General features: G+C 36.9%; 1 long non-coding RNA gene across 2 annotated transcripts in view; it reads left to right on the top strand.

The window, feature by feature from the left end:
* LOC141496629 (uncharacterized) overlaps window positions 1–26,242 on the top strand; it is a 72,307-nt gene extending 46,065 nt beyond the window's left edge. Inside the window, exon 4 of one of the 2 annotated variants that reach the window (XR_012471072.1) lies at window positions 26,135–26,242. This is a non-coding gene — a long non-coding RNA (uncharacterized LOC141496629). Of the gene's footprint in view, window positions 1–11,843; window positions 11,970–26,134 lie in introns of those variants that run through there. The other variant, XR_012471071.1, reaches the window with a different exon arrangement.
* Window positions 26,243–26,824: the final 582 nt, after the last annotated feature.

The raw sequence follows: 26,824 nt of genomic DNA, 5'->3' as shown, positions 1-26,824 counted from the left end.
GGTCCAGATCTGTGATTTCAATAAGGGGGGTACTTCCAGTAAGGAAATCCCTTTTACCTATCTTGGAAAGTTGTTTGGATGTTACTGATTTGCCAAAGGTCACAAAGCCAGCAATATCTGAAAGGAAATGACAGAAATGCTATGATCATTTGAATCAAGTCCTAAGTATTAAGTGTTCTTCTGCACTTAGAATTTAAGGATTTTTGTGGACAGTGATGGAGGAGAAAAGTGTGAAGTAGGGGTGAATCTAGGAATCAATCAAACATCAATTAAGCATCTTTTTTGCCAAGCACTGCTAAACCCTAAGAGGAGGAGATGACACAGTGGATAGAGTACTGACCTTGGAGTCAGGAGGACCAGAGTTCAAATCCAGCCTTAGACTAACTGTGAGTCCTTGGGCAAGTCACTTAACCCTGATTGCCTCACCTCTGATTCATATCTAGTCACTGGACCTAAATGGCTCTGGGGGAGAAAGTGAGACTGTTGACTTAGCACAGCCCCCACCCCCACTCAAATCCAGTTCATGTGCTTGTCATGGCATCATCTCCCTGATGTCAGGCCTTCTTTGAGAATGAAGGATAAACATCAAGAGCAACTAGGTGGTGGAGTGGATAGAGTTTGGGTCTGTAGTCAGAAAATGTCATCTTTTTGAGTTTAAATCTGGCTTCAGGTATTTACTAGCTGTGTGACTCTGGGCAAATCACTTCACCCTGTTTGCCCCAGTTTCTTATCTGTAACATAATCTGGAGAAGGAAATGGCAAACTACTCCAAGTGTTTCTGCCAAGAAAATCTCAAGTGGAGTTCCAAAGAGTTGTACATGATTCAGTAACATGTGCTAAACCCTCAGGAATCTGAGGCAAAAATGTCCTCAACAAGCTTCCATTTTATTACACATAAATCAGTTCAAACAGAAAACACATAAAATCAACACAATGTAAATTTGACAAGAAAGGGGCAGATAACCAGGGGGAGAAGTTTTAGCTAGAACATTCATTTTGGGGACCAAATCAAGTACTTCCCAACTTTTTGATGGAGTTTGACAACTTAAGGAGCTTTTGAATCTGATCCTCTCATTCTGTACAGAAGGAAATTGAGGCTCAGAGTGGGTCAGTGACATGGATGAGGCCATTCAGCTGCTGAGTGACTGAGTCAAGTCTAATGTCCAAGCTCCTGGATTCCCAGTTCCATTCTTTAATATCCTGGATTGTGAAGACATCTCTTGAGGGGTTCATAGTTAGGAAATGATAACTGTGTAGAATGTGAAGTGGCAAATTTCTAACTGTAAAAGTAGTGAGAACTGGAGAATTTTCTGTTTTATTGACTCTGATGGAGAATGTAATTGGATACCTAGAAGATAGTCAATAGTCAAAAATGCCTCATAGAACAAAGAAGCCAAGGCCCCATCCAGGCGAAGAGCCATTTGGGGAGACAATAGATGACTAACAGCCTGGATTTGCTTGCTTGAAGCCTCCTGGTCTCCACTTGGGAGGAATCAGAACCAGCTTCTGTACACAGATGGGTTTGGGCCTGGCACATTGGATAAAGTCTTCAGTTGGATGCTTTGAGCCTTCTTAGGCTGGATCTCAATGAGATGGAAATGGAGAGTGTTGGGCTTGTTTCCATTTCGATCTTATTCTCCTCCAAACAAACATTTCCATATCTTTTGTCTAAGCCATACACAGCAAACCTGCTGCCCAGAAATGCAAAATGACCTACTTTATTCTGTGTCGGTGACAACAGACATCACTAGAATTGCGGAATGGGAACAATTACATGGGGCACTGTCTCCCTCCCTTTTATCTGAAAGGTATTGATGTTCAGGAGGCAGGGAGGTATAGAGGAGTGCTGGACATGGAAATGGAGATTTGGCTTCTAAGCCCACCTTTGCTACTGTTTGTGTGAGCCTGAGCAAGAGGATAAGTGATATGATGCAGTCAGTAGGATCTTGAACACTCAGGTTAGAATCCTTGAAAGCAGGGATTTTCTTCTACCTTTCTTTATATCTCCAAGGTTTAGCACAGTTCTGGCAGCATTTATTAACTGTGGGACCTTGGGGCAAGTGACTTGACCTTTCTGAGTGTCAGTTTTCTTATCTGTAAATAAGGAGTTTGGACATAATGGTCTCTAAGGTCACTTCCAGTTCTAAGTCTGGGATCCTGTATGCTGCTGTCTCTGAGCTGTTCAATGGAAATAATGAAGCCAATAGGATTGTTTTTCCTAGAAGAGTATTATGAAGGTCTTCTGAGAATCTAACTATAAAGTAGCTTGCACTTTTTTAAGTGTTGCTTCAGTTTTTATCCAGTGGTTACCATAGCCATAATATGCAAGCCATCATCTCCATTCATTTATAGCATTGTTGGAGAAAAAAGAAAGGAAGGGATGGGTCCAGGGATTGGGACAGATGAGACAATGATAGAAGATGATCTATTTTGCATGTTTCCTTTGCCAAAGAGAATGTTCTTGAGATGGGAAAGGACCAAGTTAAAATGGCCCTCAGGGGAATGGAAACTTAAGATAAGTGAAGGGATTATAGAAGAGCCCAAATTTTCTGCAAAGGGTTCAAATCACTAGACATTGAATTTCAAGACAACGTGGATTCTCATTGATGAGACATGGTGGGTAATCTTTGAGGAACTGGGGCAAATAGGAGAGAGAGGAATGATACAGGATGAGTATCTGACAACCTTTTAAAAATATAACTGCATGATCCATAGCCTATGAAAAATTGCTCCAAATCATTACTTATCAGAGAAATGCAAATTAAAGCATCTCTGAGATACCACCTCACACCTCTCAGACTGGTCAATATGACCAGAAAGAACAATGATCAATGTTGGAAGGGATGTGGGAAATCTGGGACACTGATACATTGGTGGTGGAGCTGTTAACTCATCCAACCTTTCTGGAGAGCAATTTGGAATTATATCCAAAGGGTAACAAAAATGTGCATACCCCTTTGATCTAGCAATACCACTACTGGGTCTATATCCTAAAGAGATTATGAAAAAGGCTAAAAAACATCACTTGTACAAAAATATTTATAGCAGCCCTGTTTGTGGTGGCAAAGAACTGGAAATTAAGTGAATGTCCTTCAATTGCGGAATGGCTTAACAAACCGTGGTATATGTATGTGATGGAACAGTATTGTTCTATTAGAAACCAGAAGGAATGGGAATTCAGGGAAGCCTGGAAGGATTTGCATGAACTGATGCTGAGCGAGATGAGCAGAACCAGAAAACCACTGTATGCCCTAACAGCAACATGGGGGTGATGATCAACCTTGATGGACTTGCTCATTACATCAGTGCAACAACCAGGGACAATTTGGGGCTGTCTGCAGTGGAGAATATCATCTGAATCCAGAGAAAGAATTATGGACTTTGAGTAAAGATCAAAGACTATTATCTACAAATTAGAAAAAAAGTCATTAACTTATATAATTTTACTATCTCTTTATTTTTCTTCCTTAAGGATATGATTTCTCTGTCATCACATTCAACTGAGATCAATGCATACCATGGAAACAACATAAAGACTAACAGACTTCCTTCTGTGGGGGATGGGGGGAGGGAAGCAAGAATGGGGGAAAATTGTAAAACAAAATAAATAAAATCTTTCTTAAAAATATAACTGCATGAAGGCATGAAGGTATGCTTCTTAGATTTGTAGATGATGTGAAGGTGGGAGGTAAAGCTAATACATTCAATGATTGGAAACAAGATGCAAAATGATCAGAGATAATGGTCAGAATCTAAGGAAGGGTCAAACAGAATAAGATGAAATTAATCAGGGATGAATGTAAAATATTACATCTGGGTTAAAAAAAAGTCAGTTGTACAAGGTAAAGGAACCGTGGATAGACAACATATGAAAAAAAATTGTGGTTGGGTGTTGAGAATCAGTCGTGTTCTATGGGACTGTGACTAAAGCAGCAAGTCTATCTTGGAGCTGATCATTCTAGCAGAAAGTTAATGGAACTGTGGTCAAGGGGATTGACCTGTACTGTGTGTCTCCCCCTCTTCTATTGACTGAATGACCTTGTGAACTCCCAAAGTTTGGGAGAGCTAGAGTGTGCATTGTGGGTAGTTATGTCCACAAGATTTGGTAGTTGTGATCCTGAAATAGCAGGGTCTGAAGATAGTATTTACTCTGAAATGAAGGAAAGGAAGGAAACAATTCATAAGTGCTAGACACTGCTAACTGAATTTCCAATATTATGTCCTCTGAGCCTCATAGCAACCCTGAGAGGTAAGTGCTAATACTGATCCCCATTCTAAGTTGAGGAAACAGAGGCAAATAATAGTTAAGTGACTTGTTCAGGGTCACACAGCTAGTAAGATTTAAGTAAGAAAATGAATCTTAATTTGAACTCAGATATTCCTGACTCCAGACCCAGCACTCCATCCATTGTTCCAGCAGCTGCCTCTATAACGAAAATGGGAAAAAGCCTGGAGATGAGCACCTAGAATGAAGGAGGGGACCCTCTCATTGTACTCTAATATAACAGAGTTCAATCACTAGATCCTGCTGAATTTCAGACACTGAAAGAATTTGTGGATCTCCTTGAGAGACATGGAAAGTAATCTCTGAGGAACTAGGACAGAATAGGAGAGGGATGATACAGGATTAATATCTGACAACAGTTTTTAGTGGTTGCCTAAAGGCATTTTCCCCATGCTTATCCCATATGTGGATGATGTAATATTATGTCTAATCTTTACATCACTGTTTAAGAAAGGTGTTAAGAAACTGAATTGAGATCAGAGGTGGGCACCTAGTGGATAAATAGACTGGAATCTGTTCCCTGAGAGGATCATTTGAAGGAACTGGGCATAGAGTAATAGGTGGTGATACCATGATAGCTATTTTCAAGTGTTTAAAAGCTGTCCTGTGGAAGAGAGATAAGACTTGCTTTGATTGGATCCACAGAATAGAACTAGGGGCAATGGCTTGAAGTTGTAGAGATGAAGATTTCATCATAAGGAAAACTTTCTAGCAATTAGAGTTAAACAACAATGGAATAGATTGCTTCAAGAGGTAATGGACTGAGTTCTTTTTCACATGGGATGTGTTCAAGCAAAGACTAGCTAAACATTTCATCAAAGATGTTGATAGAGAACATAAGTACTCTGAGTAGAGTAGGACTTGAAATTAGATAATTCTTGAGTTCCCTTCCAACTCAGAGTTTGTGATTTTTCACTTCCCCCCCTTCCTGGTTAAGAGAATGGGTTGATATTTTACAGACTATGGTTGACAGACATTAAAATTTGAGTCCTTTGTTCCATCTCTGGAGACCTTTCCTTATGGAACACACAGCCATCAACCTTAAATGCAAAATTTCTTTTTAGTGTAAATGTAGGGTAATACTTTAAAACTGGAAGATTATATAGAGTTCCCTGAGAAATGGGGTGCACTTACCAAAGTGTGAATTGTTGATTCTTAGCAACCCCAAAGTCAAAATCACCTTTTAGGAAAACCCCGCACCTTAGGGGAATATCATAAGTCTAGAGAACAGTATATAGGTCTCTAGGAAAGAGGAGGCTCATCAAAGAATGAGGGCTTATCTCTCTATCAACCTCAAGTATGCTTCCATTTCAGGGGAGGTTCAATTATAGGTGGGTATTATGAATATGAATTATGAATTATGAATTATAAGTCCTTATAATGTAAGTATAAGACTAATCAGAGAAAGAATGAGAATCATCCTTGATGGCTTATATGCTCCTGAGTCTCTTTCTTTTCTTTTTTCCTTCTCTCTCTCTCTCTCTCTCTCTCTCTCTCTCTCTCTCTTTTCCTGCCTTCCTTCCTCCCTCCCTCCCTATCTCCTTCCCTAACTTCCTTCCTTCCTTCCTTCCTTCCTTCCTTCCTTCCTTCCTTCCTTCCTTCCTTCCTCCTCACAGTACTGATAAGCCTTATATCCCTGTGTCTATGGTTTTGTGCTGAGATCTTTGGGGATTGCAAAGAAAATATGGGCTGTACTTTTATGAAGCTCTCAGGTGAAATGAGAAATCCAGCAACTGAAGAGCAAGGTAGCCTGTTTCAGTCCAGCAGGGAGACCAACTTCTAGCTCACAGCGCAGAGTGGAAGAGCTGGAACTAGTCTGCAAGGGGTAAAGGGTGCTTAAAGGGTGCTTAGGGGTTGGTGTAAAGCAGTAGAGGCAGTCAGATAATTTTTGAAGTTGGAATATAAAATGAGGGAGAAGTTGGAATATAAAATGGTCAATGGGGGTGGTTGGATCTTTGGGAATTTGTGATTTTTGTTAGCATGATTGTTCACATTGTGGTAAAGTGTATAGATGCTGAACCTAGAATCAAGGGAGACTTTGATTAAAATTCCATCTCAGACATTTACTAGTTATGGGACCCTTAGCAACTCACTTAACCTCTCTGAGCATCACTGTCCTTATCTGTAAAGTGAACTCAGTAACAGCCTGTCATCAGAATCTTAGGTTCTCATGAGTTAGTGCATAATTGGCCATTTTTTAAATTCAGGTTTGCCATAACCCCAAACTCACCATCCTTTATAAAAAGTTGGTTGTCAAACTGGAATATAGGAAATTTTAAAAAATATGGATTTATACATGTGTGTAATTGTGAGTGTATGTGTGTGTATTTGAGGGAAGAGAAATAATGATGTTTGTAGTTAAGAGAGAGAGAGAGAGAGAGAGAGAGAGAGAGAGAGAGAGTAAAGATCATTAAGAGAATAAGTTTGTGGAGGTGATAAAAGGGGATGATGGGATTTAGCACACATATTGTGGAATCAACCTTTGAAAAACCAAAAAAACAGGATTTAAGGGAAAGAGGAAAGTTCAGGTGAAAATACAGAACAATGTTAAGGAAAGTTGAAGCAATGAAAGAGTGCTTACCAGGGAAGATAGCACCCAGGGCCATTTTTTCTTGAAATGACCTTCAGCAATGAATTTGGAAACATGGAACATTTTAATTTTATCTATCGGGGGGAAAATAGGATTTTCTGGCTCAATTTCTATGGATTCCATTAGCCTAACTGCCACCAGGGACAATGCTGAGTCAGAAACCTAAATTATCTTCTTCCTTGTTGGGTTTTTGCCTACAAAAATGCAAAGGCAAAATGACTTCCATACCTTTAGTAGCTCAAGAAAATGGTTCATGAAGGAGACATGGAAACACACACAAATTCCATTTTACCTCTAGGATCAAGTATAAATGGCTTAGTTTGATATGAAAAGATCTTCATAACTGGGCTTCTTCCTCTTTCTCCTATCTTCTTACAAATTCCTCCTTCCATGTACTTGGAGGTCCAAACTTTGTGTGTTATTTTGGATCCCCAGCATCACATAACTGATTTCTGCACTCTTACATTGTCTATCCCCCATGTGTGGAACCTTTCCCCCTCTTTGTTGCAGCTCTTAACTGGCTCCTCATCTGCCTTGTCCAACTCTTTGTGACTCAATTTGGGGGTATTCTTGGCAAAAATACTACAGTGGCTTGCCATTTTCTTCTCCAATCTTACAGATGAGGAAACTGAGGTGAACAGGGTTAAGTGACTTGCCAAGGTTCATACTAGTTGGTGTCTTGAGGCCAGATCTGAACTTATTAAGATGAGTTTTCCTGACACCAGAACTGTGTTCTATCCATGGCACCACCTAGCTGTACATGTTGTTTCTATTTAGAATGTAAGCTTGAGAACAGGGACTATTCCATTTTTTTCTATTCTTGATTGCCTAGGAATATCTGGTATGAGTTTACTACATGCTTATTCATTGATAGATAGATTCCATGAAGCCCTGTGACATAGTGCATAATGTAAAGTCAAATCAGCATTTATCCATTACCTTTTACAGCTAAACACAGGACAGAGGAGAGGCAAGGAGTCAGGAAGTCTGACTCTGACTCCAGTTGTATGACCATGGACAAGGGTCCAGAGATGGGGGCACTTCTGACTCCTGTGACAGAAGTTTCACTCCTGGACTTCCTCCAAACCAATGAAATCACAGGTCTAGACCAAAGTCCTCCCTTGCCACCAATAAACAAAGCCATATATACATTTGGAGAAAAAAGACTTGCCTTCCACAAGGACGATGAGAAGAGGTTTTGTCACTGACGGAAAAGCTGATCTCCTTGAACGTGTCAGTTCTGGCTCCACTCAAGGATTTTGGTCTATTAACCATGACAACAGCATTGGTGTGATGGAACATCAAGCCATCTGCTGCTGCCTGGGCCCCCAGCTTCTGCTGGGAAGATCACCTGGCTTTTTGTGATTTAAGCTCCAAGGGAACAGGAGTTGTGATTTTTCTGTTTGGGGTTGAGTTGTCTAGCACTCCATGTGTAATTAACCCAAGTTCTCTTCTTCCTCAGAATAATTTCCAACACTGCTTCAACATATGGAGTCTAATGGGCTATTACATTCCTTTCATTATCCAGTTAGTAACTTTAGAGGGGAGCTATTCCCAACTCATCCACGGGGGTTCAAGGCCTACCACCAGCTACCTTCTGTCCCCATCTTCCCCCTGTAGAATTTCTCCTCTAGCTGAATCAACCCACTACCTCTTCGCAGGGCCTATTCCCATCTCCATCTCCAAGGCCTTACTTGCTCCTGTTGCTTAGAGCATGGGTTCTGAAATCTTTTGAATCATGGACCTCTTTGGCAGTCTGGTGAAGCCTGCGAACTTCTTGGAATAACATCAGATGCTTATATTCATAATCAAATGAAATGCTAATAAAGATAAAGTTGTAATTATTTTTTCTAATCAAGTTCACAGGCCCTATGAAATTAGCCATTGACCCCAGGTTAAGAATCCCTAGTTCTGAATGACATATTTTGCCTGTTGGCTCAATTCTCTAATTTTCTTTTTAATATTTATTCATATATTATATTGATGAATTGCTTGCTCATGAACTGCCTTCCAAGAATATACCCCAAAACTCAACCTAAACCAAACAAAATATCAAATCAAATAGTTAGGATAACCTACTAAAATAATAAGCATGATTAAGAGAGTAATACAATGTTCTGTATATGGAATCTATCACCTCTTTACCAAGAAGAATGACTTGCCTAGGGTCACATAGCTAGTAATTATATGAGGTCAAATTTTTTCTCAGGAAGAGAAGTATTTCTGACTCAGGACTGATGCTCTATCCATTGCACCAGCCCAGAGTCAGGAGGATCTGAGTTCAAATCTGCCCCCAGACCTTTGACATTTACTAGCTGTGTGACCTTGGGCAAGTCACTTAACCCCTGAGCACTTCTCATCCAGGAACCCCAGTCATCCTGATCCATATATGGCCACTGGATCCAGATGGCTCTGGAGGAGAAAGTGAGATGGGTGACTAGCACATCTCCCCCTCACACAAATCTAATTCACATGCTTGTCATGGCATCACTTCCTTGATGCCATGATTTTCTTTGAAAATGAAGGACAAAACAACAAATAACCAAGAAGGTTGTTCTAATACTAGTTACCTGGATATTATTTCATTTGACCTTTTTTTGTTGTCTTCCTCTGCCTTTCTGTAGTAATTGTGTGATTGGTTTTCCTGGTTTCTCTGAATTTTTCATATTTATTATTCTTTATAGAACAGCAATGTTCCATTTCTTTTAACATTCCACAATTTGTCCAGCCTCCTCAATCAATGGATACAGAATTTGCTCCAGTTACAAAAGTGCTACTATGAATGTTTTGATATATCCATGCATGGGAACTTTATTCCTATTACTGCTGTCTTTGAGCACATCCTCAGTAGATAGATTGCTTAAAGGATGTTGAGTTGACTCACTTTTCATACAGTTTCAGATGAATTTCCAAAACAATTGGGCCAAAACAAAAGCCTTACAGCTGTCCAGTACCTGCCTGCCTTCCCTTAGTTTCTCTATCACTGATTATTCTCTCTTTTATTTCTTTGCCAATTTGATGGGTGTTGTCACTCTTCTTCAAATCTGCTTGAAAAGGAGTTCTTCTAGGAAATCTCTGAGTAATCTGCTCAAAACCCTACTGTTTCCCTTTACTACTTTCACATTTTTAAGTTTACACTATAATTCTTTTCATTTGATGGTTTTTGTAGGTTTTCCTGTTTTTTTCCCTCTCTCTGTATACTTCTTTCCTCTTAAAAGGATTATAAATGCAGAAAGAATTTATCTTTGATTTTACAATCTCTGCACACAGTGGGTACTCAATAAATGCAATTTATCATCCTTTAACATCCAATAGAGAGACTTCTACAATGAATTACCTGGGTTTCTAAAGGCAGGTCTTACCTCTTTTGTGGAATTCTTTTTCCTCATCTCTCAAAAAGAGGGGGATTGGAATAGAAGAAAGATAAGGTCCTTCCTCCTCCTTCTCCTCCTCCTCCTCTTTCTCTTCTTTCTTCTCTTCTTCCTTCTCCTACTCTTTTTTCTTCTCCTTCTTCCTTCCTCATACTAGAGTGAAAGCTGAAAGGGACTTGAGATTTCATCTAGTCAAATGCATTCTTAAAATTGAGGAAACTGAGACATCAATGGGGAGATGTGATTTCCCTAAGGTAGGTAGCAAAGTTGGACTTTGAAAAATGCAGTGCGCTATGTGTCTATAGATGATTGACTACCTGGTGAGACTTCATGGTACAATTGAAAGATTCTGAGAATGGCCTGCACTTCTCCTTTTTCCTTGTTATTTGAAGGGTAGATTAAGATGGAAGATAGGCATGGTTTTGGACTCAGAGTCATGAAAATTTGGGTTCATATCCTGCCTCTGACATTTCCAAGCTGCATTCTATGAGCAAGTTACTTCTATTCTGAGCCTGTTTCCTCATCTGTAAAGCAGGGCTAATAACACCTGTAGGACTTCCCTTGGTTTGATTTGGGAATTTATTATGAAAATGTTTGTAAAGGGCTTTGCAAATTTAAATCCCTATGAAACTATCAGCAATTGATCTTGAAAATTCATAATGTGAGGAAAGATGTGAGTTTCTAAGTAGGCAGCCTACAATTCTTTGGCACTTTTTGTTTTTTAATATTAACTTGTGAGCTTCAGTATTAAGTGACTGATAAGGGCTAACCTTAGAATCAGGAAGACCTAAATTCAAGGTTAGCCTCTGCCATATGCTAGCTAAGTGAACTTGAACAAATCTTTTTAGTTTCTCAGGGTTCCCAGCCAACTCTAGAAGACTATAAGTTGCAGAAAAATTGGTTTTCACATGTAGGAGCCCTCTTGGAATCACTTATCTGACCCACAAATAGATATTTTCTAATGTGGTTTTCACTCTCCTTCCTTATTTCTTCCTCCCCCTTACATTAAAAATACTGAGTGTTAGCTAATTGACTTATTTGGTACATTTTCTCTCAAATTAGGTGAATTTTTTTCATCTTATTTCTTGCAAAAATTGTTGATTTGCCAACCAACAAATATTAATTAAGCAACCACTGAATTTTAGGTGTTGTTGTAGGCCCTGAGGACAAAAACAATAAATATATAAAAAGTCTTACCCTAAGTTAGATTCTTCATGGTGAATGAAGATTGAATGAGTGTTGAACCAGATTAGAATGGACTTCATATCTGATTTGAATGTGTTGATATACCAATGAAAAAAGAAATATTTAGGGGCATCTAGGTGGTGCAGTAGATAGAGCACTGGCCCTAGAGTCAGGAATACTTAAGTTCAAATCTGGCCTCAGACACTTAATAATTACCTAGCTGTGTGGCCTTGGGCAAGCCACTTAACCCCATTGCCTTGCAAAAAAAAAAAACCCTAAAAAAAGAAATATTTAAACATGTGTGGTTTTCCAAATCAGCTAGCAGGGATATCTATGATTTATTAACCACCATTTCTTTTTGTGTGAGAAGAGCAAGGGTCCTATGAAGTGATTCACTGAATATTTTGTGCAGGTTCTACACTATATCCTGAGGACATTAATATGAAAATGGAGAATGCTTGACCTCAAGGTATTTACATTCTTCTGGAAGATATAGCAGGCACATATTTAAGTTTTGATATAAGCATGTAGCTGCTGGAAGGAGTGACAGCATTTACAGTGACTGTTGCTGAGGGCCCTGGTCATAGCTCAAGAATGAAGAGGAATACCCAAGGTCCAGCCCCAAGATAGAGCTCAGAAATCAACAGCTTGAAGCTCCTGAAGGCTGAGACATTATCTCCCACACCTTGGGACTAGAGCCTGACTCTAACGTAAAGATAACAGTCAAGAAATATATTATTAAAATGAGTAAGTCAAAGAGGAAGAACCTGACCATAGATAGCTATTATGCAGTTGAGAAGATCAGGATTTAAACTCAGAAGAAAACAATGAAGTCAAAATAACTACTTCTAAAGCTTGAAAGAAAAATGTAAAATGGTCATAAACTCAGAGTTCTTGGAAGACTTTAAACACATCAGATAATAGATTTTGAGGAAAAATTAGGAAAAATAAACAGTAATGCAAGAAAATTATGAAAAGAAAGACAACTAATTGGAAAAAATCTAAAAACTTATGCAGGAAAATAAGTCCTAATAAATTCAAGTTAGGAAAGGGAATAAATGATTTCATAAGATGAAAAGAAATGATAAAATGAAATCAAAAGATGCAAAAAGAAGATACTGCTCAAGAAAAAAGAGAAAGACAATTTAAGAATTTTTGGAGTAACTGAAAATTATAATAAATAAAAGTCTAGATGCTCTATGTCAAGAAATTATTAAGGAAAATTACACTGAAATTTTAGACCTAGAGGGTAAAATAGAAAAACCCACTAATCATCATCTGAAATAGATCCTAGAATGAAACTCACAGGAACTTTGTAGATAAGTTTTGAAGCAACTAGGTCAAGAAGAAAAGCTCTAGGTAAAGCACTTAGAAAGAAACAATTTAAATATTGTGGAACTATAGTCAGAATAGCACAAGCAGCTTCTACCTTTAAAGACTGAAAGAAAAGGAACGTGATGTATTCCAAAGAACAAAGGAGCTAGATTAGCAACTAAGATTAACTTGCCCAGTTAAACCAAGTGTAATTATGCAATGGAAATGCATATTTAATGATTAAAGGTCTTTAAAATATTCTTGAGAAAAAAGAACCAGAACCAAATAGAATATTTCATCCATAAGGATCAGGAGAAACATGAAAGACCAATTATAAGGGATTTAATAAGGATGGCCTTCTTTTAGGGGAAAACTCTATCTGTAACTCTTAAGAATATTATCATTACTAGGGTAGATTTAAAGATCATACATAGAAGACTTGGGTTGAGTTGATTATGATGGGATAATCTTAAAAAAATAAAATTTGTATTGGTAATAAAAATGAAATTGGAGTGGTAAAATGGAGCACTCATACAAATTAGGTGTGAATATGGAAGGCAGGAGGGGGTGAAGATTTGATAGTGTTAGAACCATATTCTCATCATAACTGAGTTGAAGAAGGAATAATCTAGAAGGGTATGAATTTTTTGTTAATGAAAAATAAAAGGGTGATGGGATAATGTAAGAGAAGGATTCTTAGGACAACATTCAGATTAAGAAATAAGAGGGCAAGGAGAGAAGATAAGAAGGGACTCTTAGAAGATTAAGGATTAGGAGTGCAAGGAAAGAGGATAAGGGAAGGACTATTAGAAGAGGTGTGGATTAGGGAGGCAGAAGAAAATCAGACATTTGAGGAGTGATAGGGTAAAAAAAGGAGAAAAGAATGAATAAGGAAGAAAAATAGAATGAGGGGAATGAATAAGTAACAATTGCAACTTTTAATATGAATTAGATGAACTCACCCACAAAACAGAGATAGGAAAATGAATTAAAAACTAGAATCTGACAATATGCTATTTAGAAGAAACACTTAAAAATAAGAGATACACAGAATAAAATCAAAATGCTGGAGTACATTTATTATGCTTCAGCTGATAAAAAAAATCAAAACAAAAAACCTGAAATAACAACCATGATCTCAGATAAAGTTAAAATTAAATAGGTTTAATTAAAAGAAATAAGTGGGGAAACTACATTGTATTAAAAAGTACCATAAGTGATGAATTAATATGAATTTTAAACCTATATGCACCAAACGTACAGTATCCAAATCATTGAAGGAAAAACTAAATGAATTATAGGTAGAAATAGATATGCTTGAATATATCTATATCTATATCTGTATCTGTATATCTACATCTACATCTACATCTATATCTATATCTATCATCTATACATAAATAATTATGTATAAAATGATAATAGTAAGGGGCTTCAATCTTTTCCTTTCAAAACTGGATAAATCTAACTAAAAATAAATAAGAATGAATTCAAGGAAATAAACAATCTTAGATAAGCAAGTTATGATAGCTGTCTGGAGAGAACTGAATGGGAATAGAAATAAATATACCTATTCTCAGTGATACATGGCACATTTTCAAAACTTGACCATGTATTAGGGAATTGTAGATATAATAGTTAAAAACAAAAAAAACCCAGAAATATTAACTGTGCTATTTTCAAATAAAATGTAATAGAAGTTATATTTAATAAGGGACCATGGAAATATATATTAAAAATTAAACAGAGGCTAAATAATCAAATCTTAAAGAATGAGTGGGATAAAGAACAAGGCATAGAAATAATAAGTAATTTTATTAAAGAGAGTGATGATAATTAGGGAGCATACTAAAACCTATGGCATACAGCAAAAGCAGCAATCACAGGAATATTTATATTTATAGATGCTTGCATCAATAAAGAAGAGAAAGAATTGGATATGCAATTTAAAAAGCTAGAAAAAGAATACATCAAAATATCCAATTTAACATCAAGTAGTCAATCCTTAAAATTAAAGGTGAAGTGAATAAAATTGAATGTGAGAAAACCATTGAATTAATATATAAAACTTGGAGTTGGTTTTATTAAAAAACCTAATAAATCATTTGTTAATATTATATAATAAAAGAAGAAAATCAAGTTACTAGATCAAAAATGAAAAGGGTAAATAAATTATTAATAAAGTTGAAGTCAAAGCAATTCAGTTATTTTGCTCAAATATATGCAAATAATTTTAATAATTTAAGTGAAATGGAAGAATGCTTACAAATACATAAACTTCTTAGCTTAATAGAAGAGAAAATAGAATAAACTCATTTTAGAAAAAGAAATTGAACAAGTCATAAGTGAGTTTCCTAAGAAAAAAAAAGCATTAAGACTAGATGGATTTACAAGTGAATTCTAGCAAATATCTAAAGATCAACTAATTTCAATATTAAATTATTTATCAAAATAGTCAAGGAAGGAATATTAACAAACTCCTTTTATAAAACAAATATGGTGCTGATACCTAGCCTAGGAGGAGCAAAAACAGAAAAAGGAAATTATAGACTAATTTTGCTAATGACCATGTATACAAAAATCCTAAATAGAATGCTAGCTAGGAGATTGCAGCAACATGTGACAAAGATTATACATTATCACCAAATGGGATTTTTCCAGGAATTCACAGATAGCTTATCATATTATTATTATTATTATTACTATTAGTATAATTGGTTATGGGGCAACTAGGAGGTAGAGTGGATAGAGCACCAAGCCTAGAAGTCAGGAGGACCTGAGTTTAAATCTGGCCTCAGACAATAATTACCTAGCTGTGTGACCTTGGGTAAGTTGCTTAACTTCATAGCCTTACAAAAAAAAAAAACCCAAACAAAAAACATAATTGTTTATATCTATAAGAAAAGTAGCAAAAATCATATGATTATATCAAAAGATGCAGAAAAAGCTTTTTTGACAAAAGATAATTCTAATTTCTATTGAAAAATCTTTAAAACATAGGTATTAATGAATTTTTCCTTTAAAAGATAAGAAACATAGACTTCAAACCATTAGCAAACATTATAAGTTGCATTCCTGATAAGATCAGGAGCAAAACAAGGATGTCCATTATCCATAACATGTATGTATGTATGTATGTATGTATGTATTAGAGTATGTATTAGAAAGGCTAGCAATAGCAAGAAGGGGGAAAAAAGTAGAAGAAATCAGAATGGTCAATGAGGTAATAAAAACTATTCCCTTTTGCAGGTGATATGATGATATTCTTGGAAAATCCTAGAGATTCAACTAGAAAGTTAGTTGAAATAATAATTTTAGAAAAATAACAGGATATAAAATAAACCACATAAACCATTGGTATTTCTATATGTCACCAACAAAACCCTGCAAGAAAAGATAGTAAGAGGTAACCTATTTAAACTAATTGTAGACAGAATAAAATACCTGGTAGCTTACCTGCCAAGAGAAATCTAGGAACTACATGAACATAATTATAAAATAGTTTTTATACAAATAAAATGATGTTTAAATAATTACAGAACTATCCATTATCCATGGTCAGACAATGTCAATACAATAAAAATGAGAATTCTACCTAAACAAATCTACTAATTCAATGCCATTCCAATTATCAGAAATAATTTTATTTAACTATAAAAAATAATAGCAAAATTCGTTTGGGAGAACAAAAGTTCAAGAAAATTAAAGGAATTAATGAAAATAAAGTAAAGGAAGGAGATTTAGCAGTACCAGTTCTTCAACTGGATTTTTTTGATAATTTTTTAATTTAATTTATTTGCACATTACTAAAATATTCTTGTTTAAGAGTAAACATAATACCCCTCCCCCATAAAATATAAAACCTCATGAGAAATAAAGTTAAAGGAAGAGAAAACAAATGCATTTCAGTTTGTGTTCTGATACCATCAGCTCTGTCTTGGGTGGATCACATTCTTTATCATAAGTCCATCATAGAAGTTACTTCCGTATTTTTCCACAGTTGCTGTTGCTGATTGTAATTCCCTCTGTTCATTCCTCCCCACTACCATCTATTATATTTTCTCTCTCTTTTCACTCTGTCCCCCTGTGCTGTGGGGCAGCCTAATGGCACAGCAGACAGAGCACCAGCCCTGGGACCAAGAGGTGCCAAGCCCACATCCCACCCCAGAGACCCAGCAACCACCCAGCCCTGTGGTCCCAGACAGGCCACCCAATCCCAGCACCTTGCAAAAAGTAAGAAAAGAAAATGTGTTATATCTGACTATCCTCTCCTATGATGTACCCTCTCCTCTATCACCCACATTCCCCCCTTCCCCCGTCCCCCTTTTCTCCTTTTTCCTCTAGATGTCTATACCCTATTGAGTAGGTATGCTCTTTCCTCTCAGCCATTTCCGGTGAGAAGGTAGGCTCCCTCATTCCCCCTCACCTCCCCCCTGCCATACATTGCAAAAGCTATTTCTTGCCTCTTTTACATGAAGTATTTTAGCTTATTCTACCTCTCCTTTCTCTTACTCCCAGTACATTTCCCTTTTATCCACTGACTCCATTTTCACAATACATTATTTCTTCAAATTCAGCTCTCTCCTGTGCCTCATCTATAAAAACTCCTTCTACCTGCTGTATTAAATGAGAAGGTTCATATGAATATTATCAGTATCATCTTTCCATGCAGGAATACATGCAGTTCATCATCATTAAGTCCCTCATAATTTACCCTTCTCATCTGCTCTCTCTGTGCTTCACCTGAGTCCTGTACTTGAAGGTCAAACTTTCTGTTCAGCTCTGGTCATTTTAATAGGAACATTTGAAGTTGCCCTGGTTCATTGAAAGTCCATCTTTTCCCTGGAAGAGGACATTCAGTTTTGCTGGATAGTTGATTCTCAGTTGCATTCCAAGCTCTTTCCTTCCAGAATATTATATTCCAATCCCTATGAGCCCTTAATGTAGTTGCTGCTAAGTCCTGTCTGATCCTGACTGCAGCTTCACAATATTTGAATTGTGTGCTTCTGGCTGCTTGTAATGTTTTCTCTTTGACTTGGGAGTTCTGGAACTTGACTATAATATTCCTAGGGGTTGGTTTTTTTGGGATCTCTTTCTGGGGGAGATCAGTGGATTCTCTCAATTTCTATTTTACTTTCTGATTCAAAGATAACAGGGCAATTTTTCCTGTAGAAATTCTTTAAGAATGAGGTCAAGGCTCTTTTCCTGGTCATGACTTTCAGGTAGCCCAATAATTTAAAAATTATCTTTTCTGGATCTGTTTTCCAGCTCAGTTGTTTTTTCTTCTAGTTTTTCATTCTTTTGGTGTTGAATTATTGTGTCTTGATTTCTCCCAAAGTCCTTTAGCTCCATTCTACATTTGAAAGATTTGTTTTACTCAGAGAGCTTTCTTATCTCCTTTTTCACCTGGCCAATTCACTTTTTAAAGTATTCTCAATAACTTTTTGAACTGTTTTATACATTTGACTTCAGCTGGTTTTTAACATGTTATTTTCTTCAGCATTTTTTGGATCTCCTTGACTAAGCTGCTGACTTCGTTTTTATGTTTTTCCTGAATCTCTCTCATTTCTCTTCCTGATTTTTCTTCTACCTTCCTTACTTCATTTTCAAAATCTCTTTTGAGCTCTGTCTTAGCCTGAGCCCAACTTCTATATTTCTTGGAGTCTTTAGATGCAGAAGCTTGGACTTTCTCATCTTCTGATTGTGTGTTTTGGTCCTCCATGGGACCAAAGTAATTGTCTATGATCAGGTAAGTTTTTTTTTTCCTGTTTACTCATTTCTGCGAGCCCAACTTCTATATTTCTTGGAGTCTTTAGATGTAGAAGCTTGGACTTTCTCATCTTCTGATTGTATGTTTTGGTCCTTCATGGGACCAAAGTAATTGTCTATGATCAGGTAAGTTTTTTTTCCTGTTTACTCATTTCTGCAACCTGTACCTGGTTTTGGGGTGCTTCCAGAGCTTTTGAGTATTATGGAGCACCCCTGCAGGGACCTAGGTATGAGAGACTCTGGTTGCTCTCCTGGTGTGTGAATAACCACAAGCTCATCCCTCTGAGGCCCCAGACAGCAATCAATGCCTGAATGTAGTCTCTCTCCACTCCCTTACCTTCTGTGGGCTGAGTGCTCAGGGAACAGTTTGCCTGGTGGCTCTTGCTGGGGGGGGGTGTTTTCCATGGACTTGATTCCATTTCCTTTGATCTGGGCTGAGGGCTGTGGCTGTGCTGAGGTGGGCCATGCTGGCCTAGGCTTTGCGCTCGTTCTGACAGAGGTCACCCTGCTGATCTTCCAACTTGTACTTGCTGCTGCCTGGGTGGCAGGTCAGGACACTGCTTCTGCTGCCAGGCTTCCTGGGGCTGTTCCCAGAAGGCTGAAGCTCTTTTGCTCCAGCTGTGCCACCCTGCCCTTCCAACCCTGTGGAACAGAGCCTTCCCACAATCTTCCAGGTTACCTTGGGCTGGAGAATTGCCTCACTGGGTCTTTCTATGGATTCTGTCTCTTGAAAATTTAGTTAGAATCATAATTTTAAGGATTTGAAATATTTTGGAGAGAATGCCTAAGAGAGGCTGTTCTCCTGCTGCCATCTTGGCTCTGCCCCTAAACTGTGTAATAAGGCAGTAATTATCAAAACTATCAGTAGAACAGAATAGACATACAATACAAAGTAGTAAATGATGATAGTAATTTTCTGTTTGAAAATTTTAAAGATTTAAGCTTTTGGGACAAGAATTCAGTTTTTGATAACAATTATTGGGAAAACTAGAAAGCAATTTGGCATTATTTGGATATAGACCAATATCTGATATCATTTACCAAGATTAGATCAAAATAGATTTATGATCTAGCTATAAAGGGTCATATCACAAGAAATGTGGAAGAATATGGAACATATTAACAATCAGTTTATGGTTAGGAAAAAAGAATTTATGAATAAATTAATAGAAAGCTTTGTGAGATGGATCATTTTGACTGGATTAAATTAAAAAGGTTTTATATAAGTAAAACTAATTCAGCCAAAATTGAAAGGAAAGCAGAAAATTAGTAAAAAGAAATTTATACACAGTTTCTTGAACACTTTCTCATATTCAAATATATAAAGAACCATCAAATTTATAAGAATGTGAGTTATTCCCTTGTTGATAAATGATCAAACGATTTAAATCAGCACTTTCTGGAGAAAGAACTTAAAGTTATTTATACTCATATAAAAGTTCTCTTAATCATTATTGATTAGAGAAATGCTAATTAAACCAACTTTGATATATAGTCTATAAGATCAACCTATCAATCTGGCTAAAATAACAAAAGGAGAAAATGACAAATGTAGTGGACGTGGAAAAATTGGGACACTAAATGCTATTGGTGGAACTGTGAACTGATCCAACCATTTTGAAGAGCCATTTGTAAAACTGCTTAAGAATTAATTTTTTATTTCTGGGCTAAAACAAGCATTTCTATAACATAGTATAATAAAAATGATTGCACATGAAACTGTAACTCTGTCATGTTCAACTTTCAATTCTGTTTGCATATATAGTTAATTTACACAAACACATATGAATATATATATATATATATATATATATATATATATATATATATCAAATTTACACATAATCCCCCCCCCCCTTCCTCCTTTCCTCCCTTTTGGAGATGGCTACCACTATTAAGTAATGAAGGAAAAAAGAAAAAAATCTATAGGTTTTAAAATATTTATAGCAACTCTCTTTGTGGTAAAAAGCAACTAGACATTGAGAGGAATACCTGTCAATTTGGGAATGACTAACCAAGTGGTATATGATTGGGATGGAATATTATTATGCTTTAAGAAAAAATCGGCAGACGGATTTCAGAAAAAACCTGGAAAGTCATGCACAAGAGTGAAATGAGCAGAACCAAAAGAACATTGTATATAGTAACAGTGATATTATTTGAAGAATAAATGTGAATGACTAAGTTATTCTGAGCATTATAAATATTCAAATTAACTACAAAGGACCTGTGAAGAAAGAGGCTATCTGCCTCTAGAGAAGGAACTGATAAACAGAAGTATGCAGATTACGGTTTCACACACACACACACACACACACACACACATGATATATACATATATATACATAACATATTTATACATATATATGTATATATCTCAAATGATGGCATTTTCTAGCGTGGGGTAGGGAGGGAAGGGGGAGATAGTTTACTACTTAAAATGTAACGAGAAACATTTAAGGAGGAAGGGCACTGATGATTGCAAGCATTAGAAGAGACCACAGGGAGAAGTAATGGCCCCGCTATACTTTGAAGGAAGTTGAGGTATCCCTGAGGCCCAGCTCTGGCTGAAGGGCAGTCTCAGCACATGCACAAACATATCTTTTCTTGATGCATTTGGGGGGAAGATTGTGATTAACTCAGTCAGCAACTTTACTTGCTTTGCTGAGCTGTTCCATGCAATTGCAACTTCTATATGGTCTGATTTTATTTATAGTCTTCAGTCAGTTGTTTTTCAGTCATGTTTGACTTGGATGCCCCATTTGGGGTTTTCTTGGCAAAGATACTGAAATGATTTGCCATTTCCTTCTCCAGCTCATTTTAGAGATTAGAAAACAGAGGCAAACACAGTTAAGTGATTTGCCTAGGGTTAGTATCATTTATAGTAGAATCCATGCCACAAGCACTTTCTGCTTTAGTCAGTAACTTGTTTCCTCTACATCTTCCTAATCTTTGAACCCTAAAGACAACATTGAAGGATGGAACCATATCATTCTAGGCTTGGTATCCTAAAGGGCCTCTATAGTTTAGGGAATCCGCCTGATCCTAAAAACATGATACAATGCTTTTTGGAGCCTAGCTGGAGGGTGCAGTGAATTGAGAACTGAGTCTGGAGCTTCAAAGACTTAAAACCAAATCCAGCCTTATATACTTATTAACTGGATGACATTGGGCAAATCACTTCACTAGTGTTTGCCTTAGTTTCTTCATTGGTAAGAATGGGCACCTACCTCTTAGTGTATTTGTGAAGGTTGAATGAGATAATATTGGTCAAACATTTGTATACTGCTTGGCACTTAGTAGGTAGCTATTATTAATGGTAGCTATTATTATCTCATACTCCCTCTCTCCATCTTGATCTTTGGGGGTTCAAACTTTCAATGTTCACTCTGACCCATGGCAGTATTAGAAGAACATGGTAAGAGGGCACCTCATGGGTACTTGGGAGTACCAAGTCACAGATTGACTAGGCTGCTGGCCAAGGGTTTGAAGTCAATTACAATAGGTGGCATTGGTGATGATGTAATATAGTTGCTCTTCAGGGTGTCTGATAGGGTGTCAACTTATTTATTGGACAACTATCTTCTGTGGAAAGAATTAACATTAAAATAATGATTGTCTGGTATAAGATTTCTCTACCTTTTTATGTACATACCATGAATCCTTTTAGCAGTTGAGTGAAGTCTATGGATTCTTTTTCAGAATCTTGTTTTGTTACCTATATTCATAATTGAAGAAAATGCTAAATTTCAGTTTGAGGATAATGAAAATGTCCTCATCTTTTTCTCCTTTCTCATTTTTAATCTCTTCTTCCTTCCCATCTTTTTCTATCCACTATTTTTCTTCTTTTTTCCCTCTTTTTTGCATTCAAGTTCACAGGTTCCTTGAAATTTATTTATGGGCCCACAGATTAAGAACCCTGGATCAAAAAAGCTTACCACTTACCACCATTTTCATCCCCCCCCATTGACAATCGACATGGAAGTAGAAGGACCAGATGTACAAGACTGCAGGCAGTTTTGTACTTTTGTTAATTTCCCGGGTTGCTATGATTAAAAAAATTCATTAGCTAATGACCAACTCTTTGGTGATGAGCTTCTCTACATTTAGCTTGGTGGGCCTGCAGGGGGGAAAAACATACCATCTGTCCTTGGGTCTTTAATCAAAGCCTTTCCAGTTTGGCAGAACTTAGCCTAGCTTAACATAGTATTCAGAGCTGGAAGGGTTCCTAGAGACCATTTAGACCATTTTCCTCATTTGTAGATATAGGGGATTGGATCAATTTGATGAGCTTATCAATTGATTGACCAATTTGATGAGCTTATAGGGCATGAGGTTTGTCTAGCACTTTTGATTAAATCTCCTTGTAGAGAATATTCATTTCTATTGATACACTGTTGAAAACGCTCAAGCCAATTAATTAAGGTTCAGTCACTAGTGCTGACCCAAAGAAGAACCGGTTGGGTTGGAGCAACCCTTTGGCATTTCAAACTCAACATGCCCCAAACCAAAATTGCTACCCTTTCCTCCTCAAATCCGCCCTGCTTCCCAACTTCTGTATTACTGATGAAAGTGCCATAATTCTTCAAGTCTCTCAGATTTACCTTCCAGCAGCCATCTTTCAGTCATTCTCCACTTTCTGTCATCCTCCCAGTTCTCAAATTTAATCATTTGCCAAGTCTTTTCAATTCTATGTCTGTATGATAGCTCTCATTCATCCCCTTCTCTCTGCTCACACAGCCTCCACTTACTTTCAGACTCTTAACATCTCTCATCTGGTCTAGTGCAAAAGCCAAAATGATCCCTGTGTTCAATCTCTCCTTTCTGCAATTCATCCTTTACTTAGCTGCCAAAATAAGCTTCCTAAATTGCCAATACGACCATGTTATTTCCTTAGTCAAGAACCTTGAGGGACTCCTTACATTTAGGATAAAATATAAACTCCAAGACTTGAAATGGAGAGCCTTTGACAGTCTGGCTCCAGTCTACTTTTCCTGGCTTATCATGTTACTCTCCTTAGTACAGTTTATGTTCTGACTATACTGGCTTGTGGACTGTTCCTGCTACAAGACAGTAATACCTCCTACCTTTTGCCATTGCCCAAATTGTCCCCTGTGCCTAGAACCTTCTACTTTTTTCACCTTTTGGAATCTCTTATTTCCTTAAAGGCGCAGTTCATATCCCAGTTTCCCATGTGAAACTTCACATTTCCTATAGTTGTGAGTTTTCTTTCCCTCCATAAATTTTTATTTATATATTAAATCCCCCTCCCCATTAAAATGGAAGTTCTTTAAAGTCTCTTCCCCTTCTCCTTCCCTGTTCCTTTTCACTTCTCCTTCCCCTTCTCATTTTTTCTTTCTCCTTATTCTTTTCTCTCTCTTTCTCCTCTGCCTCCTCTTCTTTTCCTTTTTTCCTCATCTTCAAGTTCCTTTGATTTCATTGATCTGAGTCCTCCTCCACCAACCCCAAGGCCACTCTAGGACTTAATAGAAGATCCTAAAGATTTGTACTGGCTAAAAAAAAATTCATACCCCTGGGACCATGACTTCAGAGATGACCTTCTCTAAGCTCGATTGGGATGGTTCTTAGGGAATATGCACACTATCCATTCACGGGCCCATATTCAAAGCCTTTATCATTTGACAGGACTTGTTACTGCCTTTGAGAACATTGTAAAGACATTCAGTGTTCACTTTCTATCATCCTTCCCACTCTGAAATTTAATTATTTGCCATGTCCTATCAGTTCTGCTTCTCTCTCTCTCACTCATCCCCTTCTCTCTTTTCACATAGTCTCCTCCCTTTTTCATGCTTCCACATCTTTTATCTGAACTAGTTCAAAAGCTAAATTGATTACATTGAGCAGACTTCAGTGAGGAATCAGGGGGACTGTAAAATTTATTATGTGACACTTTGTGTTAAATCATTGAGACAAATAAAAATGCCTTTGGTTTTATTTTTAAAATGTCTTGTAAAAATTTCCCTGATTTATTATTTTCATATGAAACTATTGTAGACATACACCAGTAAGTAGATACATACTCATTCTTATATTTGTTCCCCTGAGTATTTTGGGGAAGAGATGCATAATTATAAATGCCTGTTGTATTAGCTGATGTTTTATTTTTGAAGACTGAAAAATACTTTTTCCAATTACACCTAAAATAATTAAAAAAAATTTTTTTTGAGTTCCAAATTCCCTCCTTTCTCTCCCCTCTCCCCTCACTGAGAAGTAAAGCAGCTTGGTATAGATGTTCGTGTACAGTAATATAAAACATACCATTTTAGTCATGTTGTAAAAGAGCACACAGACTGAAAAAGACCCCAAGAAAAATGAAAAAAGTAAAAAAAAGTATGCTTTGATCTGCATTCAGACTCCAAGTTTTTTCCTCTGGAGACAGAATGTTTTATCATAAGACCTTTGGAATTTTCTTGGGTCATTGTATTGCTGAACATGTCTAGATCATTCACAATTGATCATCATACAATATTGCTGTTACTGTGTACAATGTTCTTCTGATTCTGCTCCCTTCACTTGCATTTGCATCAATTCATACATGTCTTTCCAGTTTTATCTGAAACCATCCCGCTTATCATTTCTTATATCACAATAATATTCCATCACAGTTATACCACAATTTGTTCAGCCATTTCCCAACTGATTGAACATCCCTTTGATTTCCAATTTTTTGCCATTTCAAAAAGAACTGTTATAAATAGTTTTGTACATATAAGCCTCTTTCCTTTTAAAAATTTCTTTGGATACAGACTTAGGAGTGGTTTTGCTATGGCAAAGGGTGAGCACAGTTTTATAACTCTTTGGGCATGGTTCTAAATTGCTTTCCAGAATGATAGGATCAGTTCACAATTCTGCCAACAATGCATTAGTGTCCCTATTCCCCCCCCCCCCCCATTTGCTCCAATATTTGTCATTTTACTTTTTTGTCAAATTAAAAAATCTGATATGTGGGAGGTGGTATCTCAGAATTGCTTTAATTTGCATTTCTGTAATCAATAATGATTTAATGTATTTAAATTGACTATAGATTAGGTGTCATTTTTAATATGTTGACTTCTCATAGAATCTTGTGTGCATATATGTGTGTATTGTAGCATACACACACACACATACACACACACACACACACACACACACATACTTTATTTAGCTTCATTTGCTTTATTCCCTAAAGATTCAGTTCCAGCATCAATGTAGGAAGGGAAGGGTGGAATGTAAGACTAGCAAGTTTGCCAGTGTGGCCACCAAATAAGGTTCCTTAGCATTTCACACATGACCAATGAGGTACAGAAGCCAGAAGCTATCATACTTCAAATTAGACATGTTTAATAATTTAAAAAAAATGTGGGGACCCTTGAGTATGGATAACATTTCTTTTGATGGAGGAATTTTTTTCCTGAAATGTTTGCAATTTTTGAAATGAGCTGTTGTTCTGGAGGAGCAACCCTTGGTGTAATATTTACATCAAGATCTGTGATTTTGTGAATGTGGGGATTGTCTCCACCAACACTGATAGCATGTGCTATACTTAGTGAGTTTTTGTGGCCCCAAGATGTCCTCAGTCAGGGGGTGGCCATTTCATAATGATTTTCTCTTTTCAAGGGACAGTGGAGGATGCTCAAGGGATTCTGAGATCTTTTCAGTTTGAAAGTTCTCTCTAACATCGCCTATCATAGCCTGTCCATGCCAGTCTATCTTGTGCCAACTATGAGATCAAGGTAACTCAATCAAATCCTTGCTTCTTCACTAACACAATCCATTTTTCTTCATGCAAAGGAGTCTGAATACTATCTCTATCCCTTTGTGTTGACTGTCTGCCATTCCTAGAATGCTCTGTCCTATCATCTATGCTTTTAGAATACCTGATCTTTAAAATTCAGATTAAGCACTACCTTCTATGTCAAGGATTCTTAACCTGGGTTTCATGACTTCTTATATATTTTTAAAATGTTGAAATTTTGAAAAATATTTTAAATATATTTTATAAAACTAAATATATTAAATATTTTAAAATTATTTTAAATTAAATATTTTAAATAACTCCTTTTAAAAATAATTGATTTGGGATGATGAGGTAGCACAGTGGATAGAGCACTGGCCCTGGAGTCAGGAGTACCTGAGTTCCAATCCGGTCTCAGACACTTAATAATTAACTAACTGTGTGGCCTTGGGCATGTCACTTAACCCCATTGCCTTGCAAAAACCTAAAAACAAATAAATAAATGAACCAAACAAAAAACCTAATTGATTCCTTTTATAATCTTCTATATTTTATTTTATGTATTTGAAGTC

The sequence above is a fragment of the Macrotis lagotis genome, chromosome 8, assembly GCF_037893015.1.
Source record: "Macrotis lagotis isolate mMagLag1 chromosome 8, bilby.v1.9.chrom.fasta, whole genome shotgun sequence".
In the NCBI taxonomy this organism is placed as follows: Eukaryota; Metazoa; Chordata; class Mammalia; order Peramelemorphia; family Peramelidae; genus Macrotis; species Macrotis lagotis.
This window is presented reverse-complemented; position numbering and strand designations above follow the sequence as displayed.